At 45.9% G+C, this 10,042-nt stretch overlaps 1 long non-coding RNA gene across 3 annotated transcripts; it reads right to left on the bottom strand.

Annotated features, from left to right (window-relative positions):
- Positions 1 to 740: 740 nt before the first annotated feature.
- On the bottom strand, positions 741 to 6,005 carry LOC102192470 (uncharacterized). Of its 3 annotated transcripts, none has more exons than XR_001290611.1 (3): positions 5,389 to 6,005; positions 3,890 to 4,074; positions 741 to 3,782 (listed from the first exon to the last, which is right to left on the bottom strand). It is a non-coding gene; the product is annotated as an uncharacterized LOC102192470 (long non-coding RNA). The 3 variants fall into 3 exon arrangements; XR_001290610.1 differs by having other exon boundaries at positions 3,895 to 4,074; XR_312237.1 differs by having other exon boundaries at positions 3,976 to 4,074.
- Positions 6,006 to 10,042: the final 4,037 nt, after the last annotated feature.

Raw genomic sequence — 10,042 nt, 5'->3', positions numbered from 1 at the left:
CTGCAGCACTGAGTAGAGCCTGCAGGTCTTTCCCTCAGATGCACGACTGAAGCAAACCCAGGGCAGCAAATCCTTTGGTGGATCTTGTAAGGTCACAACACATTTTTCAGGAGTGTATTGATATTTCTTTTCTTGCTTTTCTTTGTTTTTTTGAACTGATGAAAATTCTATTAGTTAATGTAAAGAAGTGAAAATAAGAGGGATAAAAATGGCTCTTTTTGAAAAAGAGGAAACAATTTTAAAATCTGCTCGTCAGTCACATTGTTTCAGCCGTTACTGCTTGTGTGTGTGTAGTTTGAACAAACCTGGCAATTTAGTAAAAAATATTTACTATTTACAAATGAAAGTTTCACAGCTCGTCTGCCTTTTTTAAATACACTGGATATTTCCGCCTCTTTGAACTTAACTGCCAAAGAGCAGAACAGAGGAGATCGTTTTGTTTTTACTCTCTGAGGGGGAAAGGCCAACAGAGTGTGGGGACAGAAAGTGTTCAAGTTATTAACCCGAATATTTAACACTAATGCAGTTCTCACCTCGTGTATTTTTTATTTTGTGTTATGATATGAAACAGGCCTCAAGCACACAGTAAAGGCCTCTTTCCACATCAATGTGTGTGTGTGTGTGTGTGTGTGTGTGTGTGTGTGTGTGTGTGTGTGTGTGTGTGTGTGTGTGTGTGTGTGTGTGTGTACACAAGTTGTTAATTAATGCTTCGTTTCACACTTCAATTTGAAGAGAGGGATTTATTTGTATTTACAGCCACAATTTATTGACAGAAATAAGGCACACTTACAGGACAACCTCACATGTGTTGAAAAGAGTGGTTAGCCTAAAGGGATCACCGTAGTCATCAGCAGCTGCAGCAGCATGTCATCAGCACACAACAGCATTAGTGCACGAGCACAGGAGCACACATGCACTTTAGATAGGCGTCACTCTCAGCACACAATGCCTCATTCGTCCACGCCTCAAAGAAATTGAGCGTTGCATTTGACAGGACATGTCAACAGTGGGTTTTACAGCAGAGCAGCTCTTTTGAAACAGTCCAAACACAGGCTGGCACACACAGCGACTAACACAACACTTTATACCACATCACGGTGTGCTCATCACCACCACTGAAGAGCCCAAAATCAGTCAGGAAATGCGACAGTTGACTGCCTGGATGCATGTGTTTGCTTTTTAATGCAAACAAAGGAATCATCGCAGGCTAACGGTGTAGCAGTGGAGCTAGATGTAAGGTGTTTACACAATGCAACATGAGATGACAGCAGCGGTGGCAGCCAGCTGAAGCCCCGCAGCAGCAACAAACACAGTTGCAGGTAGCAAACAGCGAGAGGACCGCGTCCACGCTACGGCACAGTGGACATGCAGAGCAGGGCAGGAGGCTCCTTTTTGGATTCGTCATTACCCCACAAATGCTCCGGTTTACATCCTCCTACACACGTTTAAGCATGTTGCTCTGTTTGTTTCCACGAGCAAAGGAGCAGTAATTATCAGCTAAGCCAAGTGTTAAGCATTAATTGCATTATTGGAATAATCTGCAGTGGTAATGACTGGGATGATTTGTATAATTACAGTCACAAGCATGTCTAAGTGACTCTAACTTTTATATTCGACGTGGCAGCAAAGCCGGCGCAGAAACTGCTTCTTAAAGGCTCGGAAAAGCCCGGCGATACGGAAATCTGCAGCACACAATCACGGGAGGCGATGCATGTGAGGACGTGGCTGTATGACTCGAGCTGATCCTATTAAGTGTTTAAATGGATTTTACACGGCTGTTAAGGTTCAGAATGTGCCATCAGACATGGAGATGGAATCCATATTCATGATGTATTGGCCCGGCTGGCAACGCAGAAAAAGCTGGTTATAGACCATTTGAGCCAGGGGTAATTGTTTATCTAGACGCCGCTTTCCTCAATGCATAAATTGAGCTGTCGACTGCTCGTGGTGGACATTTTGTTTTCTCAGCTATGAGTGTGTGCGTGCATTAGTGTGAGTGTGTGTGAGGCTCAGCGGCAGCAGCAGCGTTACATGTGGCGTAAACCTCACTGCGATAAATGCCATTTGAGCAGCCATTTGCATAAAAAAGGGGGAACACAAGAGGCAGCTCAGCACAGCTCAGTCACAGAATAAATGCACTACATGGAGCTGAAGAAAAGGAGGTTCCACTCTGTAACCGCAGCCGGTGGATGTCCACTGGCCCCTCAGTAAATATTACAGGCCCACGCTGATGTCACACTCTAATGAAGCCAAACTTAATCACACAGCTTTTATGGTAGTTTTTGTTTAGCTGTGCCGAGCACAGAGCGCTGTGCCTGCAGCGTGCGCACACGAGGACTGACGCTCAAACAAGAGAAGCAGTCTGAAGCCATCACCACACACTCTCAGTATGTTCTTGGTGTTGTTGGCATCTTCGGTGTTAGACAGAATTGAGCCTTGGTCTTCATCCTTCTTATCGATGAGTGCATTCACGAGCTGGGCCCACGTCCTTATTTTAGGTTTGACAGCGTTTTTAGTAGATAGAGGATTAAATGTGAACTGAGCTGTGGTTTGGGGAAGGCATGGGAGGGATCCCCGTTTACTAATGAGAAAAGAAGACGTGAAAGAACTGAAAAAGGGGAGGGAGGCTGGGGCAAGAAAACAAGAACGAAAAGCTTGTAGAGCTAGGGGCGTGTTTGGAGGCGTGGTCAGATCATTTATCTCCAATTGTACTAATAATCTTTTTTATTAATTGACTAATTTCCAAACCTTCAAGGACCAAAAAAGCCTTTCTTCTACATACCCAGTGTGAGTGTGCGGGGCTATCCCACCTGTCACACACAGCCCTGGAGTTTAAGGTACAGCCAGTCCAGTGCAGACCAAGGAAATGAAAGATGTAAAGATATTACACCTGATGAGCCGTGCTTTAGTTTCTATGTTAAAATCTAGAGCCTTATCTTTGCTTATTTCATGTTGTCGACACACAGAGTGCCAGGCGGGAGTATTAATGCAGATCCAGTGCTCAGCACAGAAACCTGTTGCTCGCGTGAGAGAATGTGTCCTTCCTGACGGGAAGGCTTCAGACAGGCATCTGTCTGCTGCCACTGCTTGTTCCAGGCTGGCTTTGCAGGAACATGTACACATGCACACGTCTAATAATCCAGCGTTTCCCTCAAAGAACAACACACACACTGAAAGACTACATCCACACACCACGCCTCGCAGACAGAGACACACCGACAGATGTATGGTGGGACAGACACGAGGACACTGTCGACCTCACACCGTGGCTCAGCACACAGGAAGTGGGCGGGAAGGCAAGACAGCGGGATGCAGCGGAAATCAAAGAAGAGATGGGTTTTCTTTATAGGAAGGTGGAGCGTGGAGGTGTGGCTTCACCCAACCTGACAGACCTCCGTGGTTGGGTGGTGTTTTGTCGGGGGGAGGTGAGGTGGGTGAGTGCGGGGGGGCTGAGGGGTATTGGGCGAAGAGAGGACTCTCCTCGACTACGCGTATTCTTAAGCAATAACAACGTGATCTGTATTATCCACCCAAGAATACCCGTCACCGAAGAGAGTCTTTCAGTAAACAGGGGAGCTAAGCCAGAAAGCACGTGAGCAGCGCCACTGCCATCGTATCATCATCACCACCACCATCACCACCATGGCCATCGCTGCTGCCATCAGCAGCCCCCCTTCAGGCTCCGGTGGCAAACAGAAACATACACATACACAGAGAGTGGCCAGTGCATTGATTGAAGACGCCTCGCTGCAGTGTGAGGCTAGGCTCCATCAATGGCTCCTCTGCAAAGGAGAAAATTGACAATGGTGGCATTTTCAATCCAAGCCAGCAAGTGGGTGTCAGAGGGAGACACAGAAAACAGAGAAAAAAAGGCTGTGAAAAAGCTCACGTTACATCGATTCAGTCTCTCACGCCTCTGTGCAACCATCTCTGCAAGCGACAGGGGGAGCGTGAGAAACGGCGACCGTCTCTCACCTGGACTACAGCCCGGCAGCACCGCCCAGATCTCCCGAAAGCTCATCCAGCTCTTCCCCATGAGACCTGGGAAGGAGGGGTTGGAGGGTGACAGGGGGGCTGGGGTGCACACACAGGGGAGACGGAGGGTTAGGCAGGTCAGGCCAGGAGCTGCTGTGGTGTGACAATAGCCCTGTACACTCCATTACCATCCCCTCCCCACCCCCACGGGACAGGCAGAGAAATCAACACATGGATTATACAACGGGAGGGAGGGAGGGGGCAGCGCATGCAGGCAACTCATTTGTTTGATTTTATGAAATACTACTGTGTTTCTGCAGGTGTCTAGCTTACTGGAGCGGGCTATTTACTGGAAGAGCAAGCATTTTGTCACGTTTACAGAGTTTACTTGTTGCAACTTGTTAACTTTAAAATTGACTTTAAATCGGTTCCTAAGTATTAGTTTGGCAGATTTATTTCTTTATTTTGAAATTAAAGCAATGTATTTAAATGTCGGTGGGTGATGCATGAATAATGGATGAAAAGTTCAAGCAAATTTATTCCGTTCTATTCTAATTAAACTAGCCAGCTGAATACAAAGAGCACGCTCCAGCTAAGCTGATCCAAAATCATTCCATTGATTTTTTACCCACAATCAGGCTGCTTTGGTAAAAGGTTGTCAGTCTGTGTCTCTGTCACGCTGGCACTAAATGAACTGTTTCATTGTTCCTGAGAACTGAAAAATCATATTTAACAGGAGGAACAGATGGTGTGACTGGACTTGCAATCAGAAAACACAGTGACGAGGATGAAAAATCCCAACGTGCAGATGAGCTGAAGCAGAACGAAGAAACAAACTGATGATCAGAGTCAGCAGCCCCAAGCTGGCAGGAGGAAGACTGAGGAGCAACAAGACAAAGAAGGAAGAAAGCAGAGGCTAACCTAGCATCCCCTCCTCTATTCTTCACTTAAGCTCGACTCAGCCAGGCCAGCCTGCACACACACACACACTCAGAGAGGTCGGCCGGCCCAAGTATCATTGATTGTAGAGTGGAAGCTCCCTGGAGTCTCATCAGATTACTATGAGCATGATTGTGTCAGTCTTTGTTTGTGAGCGTCAGGAAGAGCAGCCGCACACATCAGGAGGATGCTGCCTCACACAGTTGCTTTCTTTCTCTTTGCTCAGGAACTGCAGGTTCTCCCTCCTGTCTCCACTCAACTTTCAGGACCTTGCTTACACACACACACATTCACACATCTTGTGGTTCTTGTAAAGTGCCCACAGTCTGGTGAAGATGATGAGTGCAGACAGGAGAGCAGGCTGATGGAGGTGATGTAGAAGCCAGGTTTTTTTTCTGCGCTTCACAGGATGTGCAAATAGAGACAGCAAAGTATGGAAGTGCGAGCTCTGTGTGTGCCACTCTGGCCTCTTACCCTGCTTCCTCCTGTCACTCAGGGTGGTGCCTCTCCTCAGCTCTCCTACAATTCTCCTTGCCTCGCTGAGGGTCCGTGGCAAACTGGGAGGTGGTGATCTCCCTCCCCCTCCCAGTTCCAGGAAGAGCTCCCTGAGGAGAAGGTGGAGGCAGATCCCGGCAGGAGACGGAGCATCCAGCAGCGAGAGCGGCGGCCGCTACGCCGCTGCTGATGGAGGCAGTGGTACGGATGCTGCGGCTGCTGCTGCCAGAGAGGGATGAGCGAAGGACGCTTCACAAAAGAGCTCCTCTTCTTCTCCTTTCCCTCCTCTACTTCTTCTTCTCCTTCCACTTTTCCTGCTGCTCTCCAGCACTGAAAGAAGCCAGTTGTTGCTCTGCCGTGGCAAATGAACAGGCAGCCGGCGACAAGCTGGTGGAGCGAGTGAGAAAGCAGGCAGATGGGAGAGAGAGAGAGAGAGGGAAAGTGCAAGTGTGTGGTGTGATGTGGCATCTGTGAGAGAGTGATAGAGGAGAGAGGGAAAGATAAAACAGGGGGCAGGAGGATAGATGAACCAGGAAGAAGGTGGGGTAAGGTAGGATGCAGGGAGAGAGTGAGAGAGAGAGAGAGGTATTGCAGCAATGAAAACCTTGAGCCAGCAGCAGTCTGTCTAAGCCACATCCCTGCTACGAGGAGAGGTAGAGAATAATTAGATTTGAGCATTTCACACACACACACACACGCACACGCACACGCACACGCACACACACGCACACACACACACGCACGCACACACACACGTCCTGGAACCTAGTACTGCTGGATTAATTGATGTACTGTGTGCTTCACGGCCCTCAGCCAACACTTCCACCAGCAGCCACTAAACTGTGGGAGAAAAAAATGAGAAATGAAGTGAGGGGTGACTGTGATGATGCTGGAGAAGAAGAGGAGGAAGAGAGGAAATGAATGGGCCCCTGGGACTGATGAAAGCATACCACGAGGATGTGAGGAATCACTGATACGCGCACACACAGAGGACGACGAGGCTGCTGTGTGGACTGAAGTCTGCCAACGTTTCCTATTAGCCGTCTTTGTTAAACATGTTAAGGGGACGCTTCAGGCGGTGTGAGCCAAATGCCCGTGTTCCTACGGCGATGTATGATGTCACACAGCTAATATTTCACACACTTCTCATTCATGCTGACTGAATGTGAGCGGTGTGAAACAGCAGTGAGCACACACGGTGTGTGTTTTTCTTTATGAAAATAATAATAATCATATCCTTTTTTCACACGCTGTACAGTAGAATAGCAAATGACAAAGTTCACAGGTTAGAGTCAAATGTCCACCTCTGGAATATTCTTGATATTTATAATTGAGCGATTTTTATATTGTTTGTTTATATTGTTTTAATCAATTTTAAATCATGTTTTTTATTTGTTTTTGTTTCTAATGTCTCTGTAAAGCACTTTGAATCACCTTGTTGTTGAATTGCTGTACAAATAAACTTGCCTTGCCTATATCGGTGCTATTTGTTAAGTTTGTAACATATTAGTTTGGTCTGTTATTGTTACTGTCTTGGAGCATCTGTACCCCACAGGGATCAATAAAGTATTCTTATTCATGAACATTCAGAAACTGATCAGTGACCAAAGTGTGACTCGAACCCTCACATCAGCCCTGCAGAGTAGCAGGGACAGTATGAACAAACAGAAGCATGAAAGCGAGGAGAAATGAAACCGAGTTCCTCGGGGCCCATTTAAGATGCTCTTAATTCCACACTGCTCTCTTAACACGCTGCAACAGGCGCTGACATTTTCAATTAGGAAGACTTAAAATCATTTGTGGGGGAGAAAACGAGGCCGTGTTTTGAAGCAGAGATGGTGGTCAGATCATATAAGGTTCCCTGTAGGTGTCCAGCTCTCTTTCACAAACACACAGGCAGGAACACAGCAGTAATGTTGTGCCATTCTTTTTCAAAGCCGTGCCAGAAATGAAATGCGGACAAACATCCAAGAAGCTTTCATGTTCTTCTTCTATTTCTGTGTTTACTGTAGCTGCACTGAAGGGCACAAGCTGCACACCAAATCTCTCAGTGACTATTGAGAAATTAGGCGGTGCGATCCTTGCAACGTGCCTGTGTGTGATGATTCTGTTTGTTCTCTTTTGTTCTTGTTTGAGTCCTCTTTCCACATTTGAACAAAGTCGACTGTGAGTAGATTAAAAAAAAGAAGCAGCCACACAAATGCTTAATTTCAGCAGTGTCTTCATTTCAATGGAGCAACAGAGCAATTACATTTACATCTCTGCTACTTCCTCTGACACTGGCGAATCTCCAGAGTCAATGGAAATTAAAATCTCTCAAGGATTCCACAGTGATCAGCGGCGCCTTTGAGGGTGAATGGGGGGGGGGGGTAAAATAATCATACACGGCTTTATCTGCGAAAGAGATGGTTCGTTAATGTATAGCAGACAAAAGAGCCTGAGGAGCTGTGGCTGGGGGGGCACTGGTTCTGTTTCGTAGTGGTGTAGTGCCCCCTAGTGGCAATGAGCCCACTTGCTGTGGCATTGTTCAGCCACAGATGGTCCTTTTACCGGGATAAGCCGAGAGACACTGAATATCAGAGATCAGGGTTATCAGTGTGTGTGGGAATAAGACCCACAATACACACCCAGGACTGTGCAGAGTAATCTAAGCAATCCAGTCTCAGATACACACCCAGCACCAGCACAGCAACACCATTCAGCTTATTAATATTTGACCACCTGACATGGAGAATGTCATTCCTCCTGCATTTCTACTGGAAAGTGCATTTAAATAATCACAACACTGCTGCTCTGTGTTTGAGGCTTCAACCTAACAGCACATGTCTTTCTGTCATACATGCAGACTTTGTGGTGAACTTAATGACTCTTTACACACACACACACACACACACACACACACACACACACACACACACACACACACACACACACAGTGTAGAGATCTCTGCCAATAGCTGCAAAGCTTCTTCATTAACGCCGAGTGCTCACAGGCAGGCTGGCAGGGTTTAGAGGTCCACATGTTTTTGTTTGTTTGTTTCTATCAAAGGTTTTTAGACGGTCCGTCATAGCTGAGGTGGACATTACTGTGGACATGGGCAGAAATGTTTTATTATTAAATTCTTATATTAAGAGCACTCTGGGACTAGACATGAGCTGTAACTGTGCTGCTCATTCCTCTTTGTTAACATAGTGCTGAGAGATTATGCATTTTTATGAACAAATGTATTTTGGCATGAACATGGTGCCACATGTGTTCTGAATAAGAATGTCCCACTATGTGTTGCTCATGTTTGTGTTTTCCTTTACATAAAAAACACACTTCTTCCATAAATTAACATTTGGAAAAGTAAAAAAAAGGTGTTTATATTCACCTTCACTGAAGTGAATTTCCTCGAGTTCCTCACTAAACACATTGACATGTTTTGTCCGCAGCATTCATCCCAAAGAATCAGGCTGGACTGAAAATCCTTTTGCTCTGATACAGAGCGAGAGGAGAGAGAGAGAGGAAGGTCTCCGCTTTTCAAAGCAGCCAGCCATACAAAAGACACTGAATTGAGCTTGAAGCACCACAAGGCCAAATATCAGAACAGCAACATGTACAGCACAACTGTAACACAAAGACAGAAAGAGGAAAAAGGAAAAATCCATAAGCCATCAGCAGCCAATTAATCCCATAAAGCGGTTTTCAATGACAAGCTGGAGCCTCGCCTTTCTTGCCGTGCTCAACAAATCACAGGTCTGCACATGCACGTCTACTTCATTAGACAGGTGACTCGCACTACAGCAAAGTCACGCGGTGTGTTTTTGAAATCAAGGTCTTTGTGTCTGAGTTTTAGCTCAAATAGCTAGAGATTTGTATCTTGGAGCCATACATTTAAATAATGCCAGAGTGCAGATGAATTATGTCAGCCAGGTTTGGCACACTTTATTATTTATTCCCTTTTTATTATATGCTTCCATTGTCTACAGAGGTAAGGATGGCGGTTCTCTTTCTACTGCCTTTCTGTTTCATGTCAGTGTGGAAGTATGCAATGTGCAGTTTATGTAGTTAAAAAACAAACAGCGAGCACATCGACGGGTCATGCCCAGCAGTTTTTGTGTTGTTGCGATGTACTGAGGATTGTTCTCCTGAGGGGCCACAGGGCAAACACTTCTTTTTGGCTCTCTACAGACTCCTACTATATGTGTTAGTTACATTGTTTCCCCTGATACCCAGAAACCAAGCACAGATTCAGAGCTGAAATGACTTCACTCTAAGAACATAAAGTGCTCCATTGTACCTTTAGCAGTGCAGCTCGTCAGTGAGGACATTATTAAGATAATGCTGCTGTACCTTTGACAGGGGGTACTCTTGTGGTTGGTACCTTACAGAGACCAGTTCTGAATATCTGGTAATATTTTTTACATCTTTTTGTAATATTACTAAAATGGATCTTTAAAAAAACAAAAGGTGCAAAGGCGCTGTAGCCACCCCTTAAAGTCTCTGGGTATTTGAAGTTCCAGTTGCCAAGGTAACCTCCAATGGATTTACTGGCATGTCATATGTTAATCGTAGGACCTGCCCACTTTGCGTCACCAGCATTTATTTGTCCAGTAGTTATTTAAAGCCACAGAATGTCACTGACTTTCT

This window comes from Pundamilia nyererei, unplaced genomic scaffold (assembly GCF_000239375.1).
Source record: "Pundamilia nyererei isolate P.nyererei 1_Seehausen unplaced genomic scaffold, PunNye1.0 scaffold00311, whole genome shotgun sequence".
Taxonomy (NCBI): domain Eukaryota; kingdom Metazoa; phylum Chordata; class Actinopteri; order Cichliformes; family Cichlidae; genus Pundamilia; species Pundamilia nyererei.
Note: the sequence above shows the minus strand (reverse complement) of the source record. Positions and strands in the feature narration are given on the sequence as shown.